We start from the raw sequence: 18623 nt of genomic DNA, 5'->3' as shown, positions 1-18623 counted from the left end.
GATTTGTGGCAGGGAGCTCACTGCCAAGTAATAACATTACTGTTTTTTCCTCTTGCATTAATCCGACAGCGTGTGGTTTTCATCATTCTAATCAGGGAAAATTGCTTCCCCTCCATCCTCTGTTACTTAAAGGTGAAGTGTGTAATTTTCCGCACGGTGGGCATTACTATCTGCTTGTAAAAAATACCCTTTCCGGGTCCAAGCCTCTACTCGCTTCATATGAAACTACAATCTCAACAGCCATTTATAAGCACTATTTTATTAATTTCACACATTTAAGCTTTATTTTTATACATTTGTACAGTACATTCTCCAAGCTCACGGCATCCCAGACAACAATAATTTAATGAAATATTAGTTTCTGGCCATCAGGAATTTCAGTATGGAGATAAATGTTAGGATAGAGTTTTTATGCTTCCCTGTGAGTGTTTATTAGTATAGTTTGTTGTATGCTTACGGTATCTGATGGAGCATTTGGACCCAGAAGTTGTAGCGTGTGACGTCAGACATAACAAGTGGATAATAAGGCAGCCTGAACCGACTCATCTGCCATTGGCCAGTTAAACGTAGCAGTTTTTGTTTTGTGCCACTGTGTTCATGCTTTTCAGGGAATTCAAATGGAATAGAAGAAAATGACTCCTTTAACTTGTTTACTTGTCTATGTGTGTGTGTATGTTTTATTCATTGTTTACACTTGGCTGCGTATCATGTTGGTGTTATTTTCTATTTTAAATGCGTGTGAACCATATTCATAGCATGAATGTGAATCCCAGCAAGCTTAAAAAACGTGTAATAGTCGTTCAAGCACGCTGTGAGGCTAACGGTGAACATTTAGATGTCTAACCATTGACAAAAATTAAATGAAATTTACAAACACCTTGTAATTACATAATACATCTCTCAAGTAATGTTTTGGCAAAAAAATCTAATTCGTTTTTTTTTTTTTGTATAGAAGTGGGTTACTTATTGCTGTAAAATATTGAGTCTATAGTTAACCTAAACAGTGAAATGACGGCTGTTGCTTGCTGGATATTGCTCTTTGTAATGCGAAACTGTATAGTAAAATGTTTATTGCAATATTTTGCTTTTTAATCCTTAGGCTTATAAGAGAGATCGTTTGGAAAATAAATAATAACACAATTCTTTAAACACAGCCTAATCCTGATTGTTTCTTATACGTGTCTTTCATTAGAGCAATTTCCCCTGTATGCTCACCTCTTGACTCAAGTGAAAGACAAGGAAACTGTATACTTGTCTCTCGTATCCATGGTAACTGCTTTTCCTCAGAGTAAACAGGAAATAATGTCATTGTTGATTATGATGTCATTGATGATTATCTGAAAGAGTAAAGCTCTCTCTGCAAATGGAAATTCTTTACTGTCACAATTTAATTTTTAAGTTTAAGGTTCTGATGGGTATAAAACATTATTGTAGCTTCGTTAGCAAAAGTCATGGGGTCAATCACACATACTGATAAAATATGAATTCACTTTGGATGTATGCATCTGCCTAATGCATAAATGTAATGTTAAAGGGGACAAATTATGAAAATCTGACTTGTTCCATGTTTAAGTGCTATAATTGTGTCCCCAGTGCTTCTATCAACCTAGAAAATGTGAAAAAGATCAACCCAGTAACTTAGTTTTAGTAAACCATTCTCTGCAAGCATGTGAAAAATAGGTAATTGTAATTTGGCTCCTATTGTGATGTCAGAATAGGATAATACCACCCCTTAATCTGCATTATCCAACCACAGCACAGCCATTTAGTACAGAGAGAAAGAGAAAATAATTCACAACCACCATCATTGTGATCAGTGTTTGCACTTCATCCGCTCATTTGCATATGATACACCCAAAAGGCACACTTTTGCTCAGACCTACAAAGTGGCAATTTTAACATGTTGTAATTAATTATCTGTGGGGTATTTTAAGCTAGAACTTCAATTACGCACTCTGGGGACACCAAAGATTTAGTTTACATATTAAATAAAATCTAATAACATGACCCCTTTAAATTAAATGCTATTAACCATGTGTCACAGTCATGTCTTGTGTTTCTCCATGCAGTCTTGTACTTTTATTTTGAAGTTCTGTTCTGCCATGTTTTGTAGTCTTTTGTAGTTCTTTTGTTCATTGGTTCCCTGGTTATTATCCCCCCAGATATCCTAGTGTTTCAGATGACGTTTGTCAGTCTTTGTTGGTGTAACGGTTTGGTTCTCGTGCCTGTTTCATGTTATACCATTTATGGAATACTTTGTTTCCATTTGTCTTCCTTGTTTTGAGTTTAATTAATAAATGTCTGCAATAGGATCCATTGCCTCTGCTTGTCTCCAATGTTACACCTGTGTATAGTAAACTTCAAACTAATTGGTTTATAAGTTATGGATAAAACAATGTCTTTACCTTTTGTTGTTGACATGTGCACCCAATTTACTGTAAGAACGCCATATTCTGATGCCATTTCACTGCTGTGTGCAAATATCATCAGCTTGTCTGTCCAGTAACTATTGATGAAATGTCTTTTTTATATATTATAGTCAGGGTATAGTAGGGTAACCATGTTTTTGGCTTTTGGCAGACTGCCATAGTTTTACTACAAATATCATTGTATAAGAATTGTAACTTTGTGATTGTCTGTTGTACTAATGTTTAGTTTATATGCAGCAGGTGCTGAAACCCTTAAATCTCATTTGATGTTATTGTTGTTTAATGAGATGGAATTCTACACTTTGTCTGATCAAAGTCTAAAATTATTATTAAGCAATTATTAGGTAATTAATTAATTAATATAAAATTGATCATTTATTAAATAATATTTACAGTAGAATATCAGATCACACGGATCACCAAAGCTCTGGCAATTGTGCTCTATTGTCTGTGAATCATCATTACTGTCTTTAGTTATGAGTCGCCATTATTTTTGCACATTTTTGTCAATGTATTGCCATGGATCATGATGTGCATGTGATTTAATGTGCAAGGTAAGCTGTCTTTGAATTCCTTGACCAAGCAGGAAAATGTGCTGTTACTAGCAGCTCTATTATGAAGATCGTATTATATTTGATGTAAAGCTTAAGTCAAAAGTTGCAGTGGAGTAACTAATGTACGGGCTTGGGGGGCATTATATTAAAATTAATAATTTTAATATAATTACAATCATGATGATAACATCTTAATACATGGCACTCTAAAATGCTTGATTCTGATTGGCCATTCGCGACATTCCAAGGATATTCCAAGATAAAAACTGCCTGAAACTAATAACACACAGAAATGTTGCAAATCATTTTGACAGGTACAGTTTAATATTAAACAAAAATGTATTTTCCGGACTATAAGCCGCACCCGAGTATAAGCCGCATCATTCAAAAATGCGTCATTAAGATGAAATAACATATATAAGTCACAGTGGACTATACGTCACGACTCACGTGTATATATAAAATTATATTTTTCAAAATCCAAGCCGAAGAACAGACATTTAATCTGGAAAGGCAACTTATTCAACTAAACAATAGCACAGAACAGCAGGCTGAATAGATGTCTGTACGTTAAAGTAATATTATCAGCTATTTAAACGATAAACCATAGCATACAGAACTTACCTGGAAGGTTGAATAGTCTAAATTAACTAGCATGATGTTCGCATACTCGTCATTCCACATTACTGAATCCATTGAATTACATAAATATAGAAGCAGCATATGGCGGACTCTCACGGCTGTAGACGGTAATGATGTCTCTTAATAAATGTCAAAATGAATTCATACTGAATTACAAGGCACACCTGACTATAAGACGCAGCTATTTATTGAATCTCTTATCGTTACACCCTTACTTATTTGTTTTTCACTACATGAAATTTAAAGCAAGATTCAAAGCGACAAAAAGTGTATAATGTGTTGTTCTTTATAGTACTGTACAATCCACAGGCAGAATGAAACACGTCAGCGGCTGGCTTTTGTAAAAATGAAAAATTGAGCCTGGAAAAGAATTGACTTTTGAAATGGAAAATGTATTGGAACCCTCTGCAAAGAAAAGGATAACAGTATAGTCCACACAATTGTTTGCTGATGTGAGGAAGGCAATAAACGTTTCTATGTTTAGATACTTGGTTTATTGCTATTAGGTTGCCACTATAAAAGCCTGGTACTGATGCATCCACTGGTTTAACATCTTACATTAGCTGACAGCAGATTGCAGCAATATTTCAATATTCTTGTTCCATGTAGTCCCACGTTTTATGAGTGATTGACTTTGAGTGACGTGCGGGAGAGATCACAGCTCCAGAATGAGGAATCAGAAGAAAACAATGTCTATCCTCCACACTCAATGCATTATTCAGATTATAAGGGAAGTGACAGTTGTCATCTTCTCTATGTGCATTCAGAACAGACCGAGGCAAGCTGTAGTGTTTGCTGAGATTGACATAATGTAGGTAATTAAAACATAATGTTACTATTAAATAAATCACGACTTTACTCTGTTGTGTGGAAGAGTTTACGAAAAGACAAAACACAATTTGCATTCGCAAATAATAATTTGTCAGGAAATTAGAGTCAGAAAAATGTTACGTGTCTAAATGAGTTTCACACATTTCTAATGAAGAATGTGCTCAAAATGTGCTTATAGCTGCTAATGAAGCTGCTAATACACTAAAATTACACTGAAATTAGTCAAAAATGATTAATTTTACATGCAAATGTACGTGACGGTCTTGAAAAACTAGTGTATGGAAAAACATTGTCATTCTGTGGTTTTCCAAAGTCAAAAGCCCATCCCCACCGTATATATATATATATTTCCGTATCATCATGAAATATAAATGAGACTGCATATAAGGTGCATTAATAATAAAAAACAAGGTTCTGGTGAAAGACTATAATGTTTATACTTGAGCCATTCTGATGAGAATCTAATTGAATGACTTGAGTCCTCTTGAACTTAAATGTGTGTTTAGCCTTGAGATTTGCTATTCGGTTGTCATCAAAAGAGCTTGTAGGCGTTCTCCTCCGAACAATCCGGGAGGAAAAATCCAGCGGGCTGTCATGTAACACAAGTTTTATGAAATATAGATGTGACGACATTTAAAGCACTTCTCTTCTCCGTGCCACCATGACTCACGGCGGCGCGGCCCTCCGGAGGCCACTTTCTTAATCTCCTTCCAAAATATTGTTAAGCAGCGACGGATAGGCTGCGACAGAGAGGAAGAGATATTCTGGGTCATTCGTTCTGGGTTCAACTGCCTTAAATGCCATTTAGACGTTTTATTGTGCATTTCACGAAAGGTCGACATCGCTCACTGGGAAATTTCTGTGCAGCAGACTGAGAAGAGGGCATGGTGCTCTAAACACGATCCTTCCCTTGAGATCCTGTCCCGGTGGGATGGTAGTGACACACATACTGTATCTGTCCTCACACAGATTTATATTTGTAGCATTTTGGGGCCTGTGAATGCATGTGCTTGGTTCATTGTCGATTTTTGGTACACATGCTACCTTTTGGCTAACCTTGCATTCGCTGCATTTGAGGTTGTAATTACGTCTTCATTATTAAAAGGGACACTCCTTTTTTTTGGAAAATAGGCTCATGTTCCAGCTCCCCTATTTTGGAATCCATTTAGCCGATCTCCGGGTCTGGGGGTAGGCTACCACTTTTAGCATAGCTTAGCATAATCCATTGAATCTGATTAGACCATTAGCATCACGCTAAAAAATAACCAAAGAGCTGCTGGCTGCAGCAGGCGCAATGATATTACACAGTGCCCGAAAATAGTCCTCTTCTATTGAAAGATACTAAGGGGACTATTTTCGGGCAGTGCGTAATATCACTACACCTGCTGCAGCCATGTTACGGCAGCAAAGTCCTTGATTATTACGCCAGTCTGGTTCCTAGCCATATCGACCTAGAAAATCACTTCTTTTAATTTTCCGTCTGTCTAAGTACACAATGTAACTACAGAAGAGTCAAGTTTTAATTAGGAAAAACCCTTTGGTCATTTTTGAGTGCGATGCTAATGGTCTAATCAGATTCAATGGATTATGCTAAGCTATGCTAAAAGTGGTAGCGCCAGCCCCAGAGATCGGTTTAATGGATACCAAAACAATAAAATCAAATGTTTAACTCTAGGGGAGCTGGAAAATGAGCATATTTTCAAAAAAGTGGAGTATCCCTTTAAGGCACAAATGCAAAAAAACGTATCCAAGTACCCCAGGTTTGGAATCAGATGTAATCGACTTCACCTTGCAATATTTGTTTTACCTGTTATTGCTTCCTGTAGGTTATGGTTGTATATAAATGTAAGTAGCCAAGGGTCCTGTCCTAGCACCGATGCCCCGTTTGACTCCACAGTGGAGCGTTTACGCCAATTGGAAAAGCTTTCGGTTCATATTTATAACACCTGACACTGACCTGTCTGCTTCTACAACAAAATGTAGATCCTCCATGCGATGTCACCAGTGATGGATGAGCAGGTAAAAATGATATTATTGGCAGTGTGACAATGACAGCGTTGTATTTAAAAACATCTCAAGAGAAATATAAAAGTCTGCTTGCTCCCAAGGACACCAAGGAAGAGGGAGGACGGAAGGGAGGGGAAAAATTGAGAAGAGAGGAGAGAAATTGCGGAGAGACTTGCGCCGAGCCTGCAGTGGCTGTAAATTTAGCCGAAGTGAAGCATGTTGGGCAACGTCGAAGGCAGCCATCATTCCAAAGATTGCATCCCTCTTTCCTCTCAGTCCAGCAAAGCACATAGTTCATTGCCATCCACGCGAATCTCTCACATTGCCACTTTGGAGGAGATTGGGCTGACTCATAAACCATCCAGCGTCATGATATCTCAAGGGTAGTCGACAGGAATTGGAATTGTGCCTTCTTGCCTAGAATAAATGGGCTAATAACATTCCTATCCCAGTGTTTACTCAAGTTAAAGCGATGCGATCCTACGAATGATAACGGTGGTGTGAATTATGAATGGTAAACTTTGTTTCGACTGTAGAAAGTGGGATTTTTTTCCAAACTCCCTGCAGGTGAAAATCCAGGAAAGGAAATGCAAATGTGTGCAACCATTTGAACGTTTTTTATGGTGAGGTTTTTTACAGCATAGACCGTCTAGCAAAAGCACATTCAGTTACTTACCCATGTTCTGCCTCTCCAACAACAGCTAATTACAATGCCTTAAACTCTTATGGGTTTGACATTTTAAAGGGTACACATTTGACCCAATCAGCCCTAACCACTCCATCACACATCGCCTAGCATTTTCACTTCACGTCTTTCAGTTTAGCCTTTCAAAGCGTCAACCGCTAGTGTCACGGGTTCAGAACGGGGTATAAACATTGGTCTCTGTTTAGGCACTGTGGAAATTAAAGCTGCGTTCTCCCTTGTGTGCATTGTAAATATAAGCGCCAAAGAAGAAGCTTTTTACCATGGATTTGGGGAGGAGACTTTAAAATGCAACAGCTGACCAATTACTGTACTGTATTGAGCTATAACGTTAAGCTTTGTTGTGCGATGTGACTTCATTTCGTGCCTTTGAATGAGTGTTGTGTGTCAGTGAGGACATGAGTAGGTGCTTATTGTAACTAGAAAAATAGTTTACTTCTCTTTATAGACCATATCTTTAAAGGATGTGAACAGCGAATTGTTTGGAAGAGGCAATTAGGGCTACACATTGCTGCAGGCTGAGGTTCATTTTCATCTCCGGATCCATTTATCCAACATTTTGATTTAGGGCGAAGGTGAAATGGCCTTTGGGATTGTGTATTGCAGATGCATTGAGGACATTCGGGTACAGTTGGTAAATAGGTTGTTGGTGTTTGTCCTTCAGAAGCGTTTTATCTGACATTATCACTTTTTATTGCCGTGTACTGCGAAGACGAAAAAGTCTCCATAAATCAAATAAATGAATGGTTGGTTTCAAAATGGTTGTTTTGAGGTGTTACACCTTTTTAAATCATTTTACCTCTTGATGTTCATTGTGAGGTGTAGTTTTTTGGAAAGTTTCCGAAGTGACTGAACACAAGACTTTGAAAACAATCCGAAACAATCTACATGTAACGAGTGCTGTTTCTCTTTAATAATCGTGATTTTGGACATTTTATTAGTTTTCTCCTCTCTCCCAACACCACACGTCCATGAGAGAGTATCAGTGTCGGGGAACTAAATCTGTGTCCCCACTCAGCAACCTACACTCTTGAGTAATGCAGGCCATCTGCCTCCAAAGAGCTTTGTCAGCAAAACGGGGTCGGACGAAAAGATTTCAATTATCAATATACCATTTAATACATCGCCCGCAGGCCAAACATTCTGGCGTGCAGACAGGACTAGATGGAAGATGTTATTTCTCAGCTACATGGGTGGATTCTGCAACGTGGCAAATTGAGGTTCAAAGCTGGCTCCCATCCATCACTCGCTGGAGAAATGATCATGCCAGAGCGAAAGCAACCCATAGGAAAGAAAAATCACAGATGAGATCTTCTTAATATGTCAATAGTTTCTTCTGGAGAGCAGTGAATATTAATGAACGTGGAGATGCGTGCTTCTTGGATTTTTGACAAATCTTATGTGTGTCTTTAATACACTTTCCATATGAGAAATATGAAATGTGTCTCAAATCTTATTTGTGTTAGCGTTTTTTTTTTCTCCTTAACACAGCTAGTTTATCCAAAAATAAGAAATGTTCTGTGCTGCTCACACCTGTTAACATCAGGGCTAAAAGACGTAAAGTTTATGTATGCATTATCTGAAATAGAGGTCTTCTCTGGTCCAAAGAAATGTACCCGACCGGAAATGACACAAATCACCTTTAACCCGAACCCGGGCATAAATCTTTTTTTTTTTAAGAAAGACCCAACCGAGATCAAACTGTAAAAAATTTGACCCAAGTCTGACACAAACAAGTGGTAATTTTTTTTAACTCGACTGGTCCCGAATGTAAACGAAAATTAACATACCGCCACCCACATGATGTCGCAAACTTCCTGGGCAAAGGAGGAGGGGTTGGAAAAGGAATCGATGCACACACACAAGATAGTTCGGGTCTTCTTGGGTCCGTTCAACAAAAACACATTAATTTTAAAATACTCGAGACCCGAGGACACAAATATTTTACCTGACCCGTGTCCGAGGCACATGTGAAACTTTTATAACTTGTTCACACTGTCAGTCCAAATCCGATTTTGGTGCATATCCGATTGGAATCTAGTCACATTTAGAATGTTTGAACGGCCAAAAGCCGCATGAAATACGTTTTTTCCGAATCCGTTTAAGGCGGTTTGAAATTTGTTTCAAATCGCATTTCCGTAAATCCATTTAAGTCTGACCGCTCTGATCGCATTTGTGTCATGATGTCACGTCAGGTAAACACAGTGAAACAGTCCATTTCTGACGAAATGATAGGGTGTTTGGGAAAGTCCATGTATTGGAGAATATAGTTTCTACAATGTCAGACGTCGAGGCAAATTGTTGTGCCAGCGTGACATCATTGCCATAGAAACAAATAATCCGGAACATGGCAGAGCGCTACCGGACTTACAGATCAGATCTGAACAGTTGTGATACACAATATGGACAGTGAGTCTGTCAAATCGGATATGCACCAAAATTAGATATGGACTGACAGTGTGAACAAGCTATTAGACCCAAAAACCCGTGAAGATATCGAGTGTAAAGTGTACTTTTGGCAGTCATGTGTCTAAAACTGCCGAATGTAGCATCTATTTACATATATATGGTCTGAGCTGTGAGATTTAGTGGAGGCGGGTCTAATAAGCATATTCATAATCATAGCTCAACGTATAGTTAATGAGGCAAGGGTGTGGAGTTACATTTAAGCTGTTACATTCAAGAAATTACTTTAACTGATAAAATTATTGACTTTAAGTCAATTTAGAAGAAATTTTATTCTTTAAAAAAAATTTAAAAACAGTTTGGAACATAAGATGCAAAATTTTAATAAAATTTACACTGACTTTCTATACAGTTAAAGTAAATGGGGACTAAGGTTCCCCAGTCACTAAATTCACCTCCTTTTATATTTAATGAAAAATGGAGCAGGATAAGGGGGAATAAATTATTATAAATATTTTAAAATATTATTTCTTTAATTGAAAACTAATAATCCTTAACTATAGCAGAGAAACCTCTGAGCAATAAAAATCCTTTATGTTCACCTTAAAGAACCGGTTAGTAGATTAAAGGTCACGTTCTTTCTGATCCCATTTTTTAAACCCTAGTTAGTGTGTAATGTTGCTATAATAGCATAAATAATACCTGTAAAATGATAAAGTTCAAAGTTCACTGCCAGGCGATATATTTTCTTTAACAGAATTCCTCTTTCAAAGTGTAAGGTACCACCCACTAGCCCAACGACGGATAGAAGTGGAGTGGTTGAAGGGGACTCGTGTTCGTTCCTTCCTCAGCGCTTCTAGAAGAATAATTCCATATCATGATTAAATTAATGTCTTTGATCTCTGTGTTTAAATTATAATCTGACTCCAATTTAATATACTAAGAATTTTGTGCATTATTCCAATTATCTGTTGATCATAATTTAGATGTTTGATTATTTATTAATTCCCATAGTCTTAGTTATTCGTTCATTAGGGACCCGGTATCGCACAGAGCATACGCCGGCTGTTTGCGTACATCTCACGGACACAAAATTGCCAGTTCTGGTCTTAGTCAGAGGTTGCCGGGTAAACTAATATTTTTACGTCTGGTCGCCCCATGCTTGCTCCGATCATAAAAATAGTTACTTTAGTCACGATCATGCAACTTGCTAAGTCAGGTGATAGACATAAATCTGAGAGTCCTGGTGAATGTGCTACCTGCTCCATTCAACATCAAAACACCAGTGTGAACATATCCTGACATACTTATTTTGCAGTAATACCAGACTCCTTCTAATCTACTGGAAATAATAATTTCTGAAAGAATTAAAATAAATCAATACAATTCCTGAAGAATTCAGATGAATCAAATGTAACAATTTATTATACCAGGCAGGTTTCAGCTTCAAACATAAATTAAACAATATCATACAGAATTTGATTCAATTCCAATTAATTAAAATGATCAACAGTTGCAAAAGTTACAAAGTCATACCTGGCAATAGACACTCTGGCTACAGAGTACTTCCATCATGAATATAATATACCCAAAATGGTTTAGAAAGATTCTTGTTAAAGAATACTTCCATAATGTCTGAATACATACACCCAAAGTGTGGGGAAGATTCTTGCTAAAGAATACTTCCCCGAGTCTCTTGCCATGCCACCTTATATACTCAAAACGAGACATAGAATAATAACATCTCAAATCAGGATTTGGTTGGTCGGTTCTCGTGACCTGAAGGAGCACTAAAATGGGACTGTTAGCCATCTGTAATCTAGATCTTCTCATGATGTGACACCCATAACAGGAGTACAGATTATGTCTTAAGTTCTAAACTTTGATATACTTTCTCTTAGAATTATAGAAATTAGACATTTTTCAACCATCGCACCATCACCTTTAAAACGAAACCAAACATGAAGATGAAACCTTTGTAGCATCACAACATATGATATACCCAATGTTACATGTGTTTAGTATATTTCCAGTAACCAAACCCTTAAGGGATAAAAGAGAGGGGGTGAAATACAGATCAGTTCCTGGGTATCCGTAACCCCTGTGGAGAGAGACAACAGGTCTCTCAAAATAGTTTTATTGTTTTATGGTCCAGCTCCAAAAATAAACTCTTGTCCACCTTGTCCTACAAAAGCCTACAGCGAACGACCAGTTTGGACTACAGCCCTCTACTTCCTGTTTTAATGACGTCACTAGAACAGTTTTATGACTAAACTCCGCCCACAGGAATACGTCAGTTACCAGCTAAGTTAACGGCAAGCTAAGCTGCTATCAAATCACAACACACTAATCAGAACTCGTTATGTATTTGAAGGAGGGACCTTATAGGACAAGGAAGACATCAACCTGTATAAATGTATTAGTTCTTCTGAACACAAGGATGATATTTGTAATCAAGCAGGAAGCAGGAGCACCACTGACTTCCATAGTAGGAAAAATATTATGGAAGTTAATGGTGCTGAAAAATGGTTACAATCATTGCTCAAAATATCTTCCTTTGTGTTGAGCAGAACAAAGACATTTATGCAGGTTTAGAAGAACTTGTGTTGATAAATAATGACAATATTTATATTTTGGGGTAAACTACACCTTCACCCCCCCCCCATCATCAAGCATCATGTGATGGTATGTTTTTTATGCTTTTTCTTCTCCTGGTCTCTTCTTTAACTCAGCGACAGCAGTCCTATACTACAGATGACCTAAGATGATAAAGTGTGTTACAGTACGACACACAGTGACATTCTGGGAATTGTGTATATTTGCTGCATTGTAAAGATGGAGTCTGAAAGGCATTGTGGATATTGATAGCTGGCTCTGTGCCTTTTATAATAGTCAGCTGCTGTTTTGAAAGTTTTTTTTTGCATCAGATCTGTCATTTTCCATCTATCACATCCCTGGCATCGAGGGAAGGTTTCACCTTCAGACTGAATACACTTGGGGAGTCTATTTAAGTGTGATTTTGCAGCTGATGTATAAACCAGATTTGTTATAAATAAGGTGCTGTTTGTGTATTTCAGAAATATTACTGATTTAATCAGCTGATTTAAAATAAATGACTTAAATCCCTGTTTCTCTTAATGGAAATAAATAAGCGTCGTATAAAATTCAAACCCCATTTATATTACAGAATAATTTCTAGTCTTTGCACAAGATTGTTGCTTATACACCTGAACGCCTCGATTCATTTGTCTGCCAAAATTTCCATTAAATATTCATTTGTTTTGAGTTCAAATTGTCAGTTCAAAACAGTAATAGCGTGACATGAAATTTTAAATGGCATGCCGGTGCAAATGGGATTCCTGTCCAACAGTAAACACTTTCAGAAAGGTTTATTAAAAATTCATGACGTATCGTCCTGCAATTTTGATGAAACAATTGCTGGTAGATGACATGTTGTATGTGCAATATATATTTTTAAAGCTGTAATCACTATATCTTTCTTTATCAACATCAGCTTCAAGGTTAAATTTGCCTCCAGGGTGTCCGTGATTGTTCCCAGCATATGTTGTTTACGAGCGGCTTCAAAACCAGCTGCCCTTTCACTGAAAGAAAGCCGCAACATTTACGAATTCGGTTTTATTCACAGATACACAAATGTCAAAGTCACCCACATGCAACTAACTTGAACTATAACTTCTCATTGTGGACACATTTTAAACGACACGTCCAGAGTGCATTCTCTATGAAGTGAAGCATGGATGCATAATGGTCCTATTGTAAACTGTTTCCTGCTTGTCTTCAAAGCAATTTCAAGGGAATGATGGACTGTGCCCTTCTTTTAAACAAGCGAGAGATAATTGCATAAGACAAAAGAGACATGCTTCTAATATACTGTATGCCAATTTGACTTCCTTCTTCCAAGGACAGACTACAACCTGCTGAAAAATACTATTTTATGCGCATGTTTATGGACACCTGGACGTGAGAGACAAGTCTGAATGATGGCTAAGAGCTCTAGGGAAAATTCTGCCCTACCCACCGACACACCTCTCTATCTATTTATCACAATCACTGTACTGTATGATAGAGAGAGAGAGAGAGACCTCTACCTAAAGGCAGACAGACAGTACAGCAGACAGTCAGCGGGTGTTCATCTCAGAGAAAGATAATTTTGTAGGAGCGAAAAGTCCATTGGAGAGCTGGTTTGGACAGGGAACACATATGGACAGATGGATAGAGATGCAGGGAAATACAGATGAAGGGTATTAGAAGAGGTGTATGTTGGGTATTAAGTGCTAATTAGGTTTGGAAATCAAGAGTTCTGGTTTCAGATCATCATATCAGTGCCACTGTTAATCCTACAGATCTTATTTTTCAGCATAACCCGTGTAGTCTCGTAATTCCTGAATCTGATTCCCGAGTTCAGAACAATTACTGAATTAATGTGACTCGCTTATTAAAGTGTCATTTGTGATGTTTTAAAGCAGTTTTGTTACTTATTATGCATTAGCATTGACATTTTTATAGGGATACTCCACTTTTTTTGAAAATAGGCTCATTTTCCAGCTCCCCTAGAGTTAAACATTTGATTTTTAACGTTTTGGAATCCATTCAGTCGATCTCTGGGTCTGGCGCTAGCACTTTTAGCATAGCTTAGCATAATCCATTGAATCTGATTAGACCATTAGCATCGCGCTCAAAAATAACCAAAGAGTCGGCCTAGAAAATCGCAACTTTTACTTTTCCGTCGCACTTAGTACACAATGTAACTACAGAAGAGTCAAGTTTTAAATAAAATATCGAAACTCTAGTCATTTTTGAGCATGATGCTAACCTGCAAATATCTAGCCTGCAAAAATATCTATATAGCCTACTGTTTACAACCAATTTTAACATCACTATACATTTAAAAGGTATAATTTACGGGATTAGCATGAATGTATGATCTCTGTTTTGAGATACAGATGCTCTAGCATCATAAATAGCATCATAAATGTAGTATTTTGTGACAGAAGATGACAACATGCAAAATATAACGTGACTTCTTACCTTTTGTGTTGATACAACGATCGCGAATCGAATCCAGTCTGTTTCAGATGTGTGAATGATCCATGCAAGTCCAATAAAATACATCCAATGACCATTTTTGTCCACAAATGCGTATAATCCGTGAAATATAGATACATAGTCTGTTGTTTACATCAGATTTCGCATGAAGGTCTTATCCCCTACAATCTGATGACTATTTGCGTCGTAACACACTGTATATACGATTACTCCGGGTTTCAATAACCACGCGTTAAAACTATGTTTTTAAAAGTAGACGGGAGTATAATCCATAATATCCAAATAGCGCTGTTATATCCGTGAGACATGATAACAGCATAGAGGGTATCAGCGAAGTGACTGACTGCTCTGTGCTCTCTAGCTCCCTGGTGGGTGGAGACCTGCGAGTGGGGTGGTGGGCGGGAAAATTCAAACTGAATGTGACGAAACGGTTAGTTACGTAACAACGGAGCTGAGTTTGAACTCGCGCAATCCGAGACTCAAGGCAGAGGACATTCAGAAACCTGTATCTCACTCAAAACAGCATGGATTGATTTTTTTTCCAAGTTTGTATGCGTGTGGGAGCATCAGAGACACAAAATAACACTCCAAAACCCAGAAAAAGTGAGTTTTTCATAATATGGGCACTTTAACTCTAGCAGAGCTGGGAAATGAGCCTATTTTTTTTTAAAAAGAGGAGTGTCCCTTTAAGTGTTCGCATTTAAAGAGCACCTATTTCATTGCTAAAAATAACGTTGTTTTGTGTATTTGGTATAATACAATTTTGTAGCTCCAGATTTTCCTGTCTTCCTGAAACGCACAGATTTTGTATAAAACTGTCCCTAATTTTCCAGCTAATCTGTACATTGTGATTGGCCTGAATACTTCTGATGTCAGCAGGAAATTTGACGCTCCTTACCATTTTTGAAAGATTCACGCAAAAATGCAATGCTAACAGTAGTTAATTTACAGGCTGTGAGTCCAAGCGGGAGGAATTATGATTATGTCGGTCTTGTCTACATCACCAATCCCAGGAAGTAAACTGTTGCCTACAATCTGTGTGTTTGTTGTTGCCCAAGAAAAGAGATTTACATTGGAGACAATAACTCGCTTCATCGTTTATTTTGAGGTTTGTACATTTTGCATATCGTTAACATGAACTAATACACACCAAAGGAATGTAAAATCATGAATAGGACTATTGGTGCTCTTTATTATATAGTTATGCCTTCATACTAGCCCTGTCCATGCCTCTTATCTTATACAAGAATTGTATTAAATGAATTTCTAATTGCTTATGGCGACTCTGTTGAAATGTGGATTGATCTCGACATTTGGCACCAAAAAGAAACAGCATTTTTACTTCCAGAATATTTCTTCCTCTAAAGTACTAAAGGACTCATTAAGAGGAATCAGTACTGGGATCAATAAATGCCATACGATTGCTGACGCATGTTATGCAGGTCCTGATAGAGTACCCTATAGCTCCATTACCGGCGACCCCTGACCTTCTCAACAGCATGCCAATTTTCTTTCTCCTGTGATGTTATTGCGCATGTTCATATGTCATTTATGAAGGTGAGCTAGACGCTTTCTGATGCATCTAACCGTTTTGATAGTTCCGTCTTTTGGACATCCAAATCGTTTGAAATGCAATTATGCTAATGGAAGTGGAGCTGAGGGTCAGCGCTGCTCTTCTTTCTGAACGTTCTTCATTCTTTGGAGTAATGAGGCTTAAAAGCATATCATCCCTGCTGTCTAATAGATGCGAGGTGGGCAGTTGGGAAGCACTGCACTGACCAGAGAGCTCGTGAAAATGTTTTCCATTTAGAGGTGTGTCGGGGTCACATACTGTAAAATAATGTCAAAAAGGTGTGTCAAAGAGGTCAAATACTGCCTCAGTCCATCTCTCTCTCACTATCTCTACACGCAAGTTATCATTTACTGACCTGAAATCTCTTTTCTTGGACTACAATGAACACAAGGATTTTAAGCAACAGTTTACTTCGGCAGCTGTTGATGTGGACCATAAACATGATGAAAAAAATCTACGATTTACCTATTTTGTTCATGTAGTGTGCGGCTTTTCGCTATGTGGTCATCACAGCACACCACACATCTTCAAATTCTCAACAGAGAACACAGAAAATCTTGCCATGTCTCTCATGGTCAAATGTGACTTTACAGTAAATAAACACAACGGTGATAAAGAAATGTCATTAATACTGTGGATTATATTGTGGATTAATACTTTTTACCTGCTTTTTTATCTCTGATGTCCATCTCACTTTGGACTGCGGTTGTTGGACTGCGGTTGTTACATGTATGGTTTCACCTTTCATCAGCTCTGATTGGGTATTGTTTTGTTTCACGTGGCAATCTAGGTTCCCCCACACAAAAGGATTGCTTATAAATGAAGAGTTTCGTTGCAAAACGAGATAACCACCGTTTTTTTAATTGTTCAGAAATCTCATTTTTTGGTTGTGCATTCCAATTAATTTCAATGCAACTGCAGTTGGTTTGTTTTGATTCAAACCTTCATAACTTAAAAAATACAGCTAAGTAGCACCATAAAACAGAATAATAACATGATAACATAATAATCAACATGTTTTGACAAAAATGTAAAAAAATGGATTTATCTCGTTTTGCAACGAAACTCTTCAAATATTTAACACGCCTCTTACGTGCTTCCGAGCAGATTCAGAAGCTCTTAACACACTGCACACCACTGGAAAATCGGATAAGATGATCGGTTCAACCACGAAGACGATCGGGACTTTACCTAGGATTTTCATAAGGGGGAAATCGACCCAAATATTGCCCAATTATCTTTTGGTGTGTACTGGGCGAAAAGTTGTGGTTTAAAAGTGCATATTTGTATTTTTTTGTCAAAAATGACAATCGTTTCGCTAGATAAGACCCTTATGCCTCCTTTGGGATCGTTTATAACTCCGTCGAAAAAAACTGTTAAGTGTTGAGTTAAGTATTAAGCAACATGATCTCACAAAGTTCCGTGGGATAGTCCTGGAATTTTGTGCTCATTTTTCCGTGGCATTCTCACGGATCTCCGCATTTTTCCGTGGCCCTGCTATGGACTGTCTTTTTCCGTGGCATTCTCACGGATTGGTTACTCAACTGCTTTTTCCTATTTTCAAACCATTTTCACTTCGGTTTAGTGTTAGATTTGGTGTTTGCGTTAGTATGTCACTTTAACTATTGGTTTATACTATTTTTCTGATTTATTCTTTTATATAATTTAAACTTTAAACAATTGTCGCCTGGCGTTGGGGTTAAAGTTGGGTTTGGGTAGGGATGTCATTTCATGTAAATCTAACCCTAAACCGAAGCGAAAATTGCAAGAAAATAGGACAAAACAGCCGAGCAACCAATCCGTGAGAACGCCACGGAAAAAGACAGTCCGCAGCAGGGCCACGGAAAAATGCGGAGATCCGTGAGAATGCTACGGAAAAATGAGCACAAAATTCCGTGACTATGCCACGGAAATTCGTGAGATCAGGTTGGTATTAAGTGTTGGGCTCTATTAAAGTCTATTAAAATGAGAAATATCCTGCAATGTTTTCCTCGAAGAACATAGTTTCTTCTCGACTGAGCGGGGAGGGACATGGACATTTTGGATGACATGGTGGTGAGTAAATTATCTGGATTTTTCTTTTCTTTTAATCTATTAATAGATTATACCAAGAGCACAAACAAATATTTACCCCTCATGTTTCATGAGTGTTTGCCCAGCCTGTGGCCGTTTGGCCGCTTTCAGCACCACAAACTACTGCTGTTATGAATCAGAGAGTCAGTATTTCAGAGATTAGCAGAAAGCCTTTCCTACATTACTCACACATTTTAAAGAGAGGATTCGGCCCCCTTAGGGCCCACTGTGTTCACACTGTGATAATTAGCTTCAAGTGTTCTATTCTGGGATAATAAAGCAGTGTGGCCCATCAAAAAAAAAACACAAAAAAAACATCAACGGCACCTCCGACCGCT

Source organism: Misgurnus anguillicaudatus, chromosome 1 (genome assembly GCF_027580225.2).
Source record: "Misgurnus anguillicaudatus chromosome 1, ASM2758022v2, whole genome shotgun sequence".
NCBI lineage: Eukaryota > Metazoa > Chordata > Actinopteri > Cypriniformes > Cobitidae > Misgurnus > Misgurnus anguillicaudatus.
Note: the sequence above shows the minus strand (reverse complement) of the source record.